Here is a 1,056-nt window from a genome sequence, read left to right on the forward strand (position 1 = left end):
AAACCTGCAAAAACACGTGCACACACACACACATACACACACACACACACACTATGTTAAACCCTAAACCTACAATCAAACTTGAAAAGAATCTCACCTTGATGCTAGGGAGTAGTCCACAAGCAAAATTCTCAGCTCCGGCAAGTTGTTGGGCACCATATCTGCAGTAGGTGAGGAGGAGGAGAGCAAGAGAAGATGCGCAAAAACTAGATAAATGCACAGGAAAAGACCCGTGGGTTTGTTTTTTTGCAGGGTCTGTCGATAGAGGTGCTGGTGCAGGCATCAAAAGATACATCGGAACAGGCGTCGGAAAATACATCGGAACAGTCGTAGGAAATTTAAAAATGAAAATTTTTAAAATGTTCATCTCCCTCCATACTTACCTACGCATATACCGACGCCCGCCATTGACGCCGGTAAATTTGGCGCTGGAATTTAAGTGACCTCTTGTAGTGGTCGTCGGGGATGGGTGTCGACCAACATCCACATTGCGATCTCCAGCAAACAATTGAACCATTTTGTCGTAGAGATCACTCAAGAAATCATCGTTTGGCAACAAGAAGTACCTACATCAAAGAAAAATTTCACAAAGCCAACCTGTATTATATAGAAAAACACACAACAGACTATCTAGTGCACATTTTGCATAACTTTTCACAACTTTGCACTGTTGAAACAGCTACACAAAATGAAACAATTGGATGTACAATACTACCAGTGGTGAAAATGAAGGTTGTGTCATCCTCCAAACTCTCCCAAAAATCACCTCAAATGGAGACCGTGACCCTGGAGGTTTGTTGGTGATGCTATCTTGGATGTTGAAGCCGACTCTAATATCAGTTGTTCGAAATACTACATGCAAAAATGGAGAAGATGAAGGAGAAACTCAAAATCACACAACACATGAAATAGTATTACTAAGTGTTCCAATGCAAAGATAGGTCTTTCCCTAAAGTGATGGGCGTATATACAACTTGGGGGCGGGGGGCTTAGCCATGATTTGGTTGCTACAACTAAGAGCATATTCTTCTTTATTTGTGGCACGTATAACACATC

General features: G+C 41.8%; 1 long non-coding RNA gene across 1 annotated transcript in view; it reads right to left on the reverse strand.

Annotated features, from left to right (window-relative positions):
* LOC147425838 (uncharacterized) overlaps positions 1 to 848 on the reverse strand; it is a 1,070-nt gene extending 222 nt beyond the window's left edge. The window contains exons 1-3 of the long non-coding RNA XR_015186097.1: positions 716 to 848; positions 384 to 566; positions 1 to 270 (exon numbers count right to left, since the gene is read on the reverse strand). The exon at positions 1 to 270 is cut by the window's left edge and continues 222 nt beyond it. This is a non-coding gene — a long non-coding RNA (uncharacterized LOC147425838). The remainder of the gene's footprint in view (positions 271 to 383; positions 567 to 715) is intronic.
* Positions 849 to 1,056: the final 208 nt, after the last annotated feature.

This window comes from Adiantum capillus-veneris, chromosome 24 (genome assembly GCF_014529385.1).
Source record: "Adiantum capillus-veneris isolate H3 chromosome 24, ASM1452938v2, whole genome shotgun sequence".
NCBI classification, from domain to species: Eukaryota; Viridiplantae; Streptophyta; class Polypodiopsida; order Polypodiales; family Pteridaceae; genus Adiantum; species Adiantum capillus-veneris.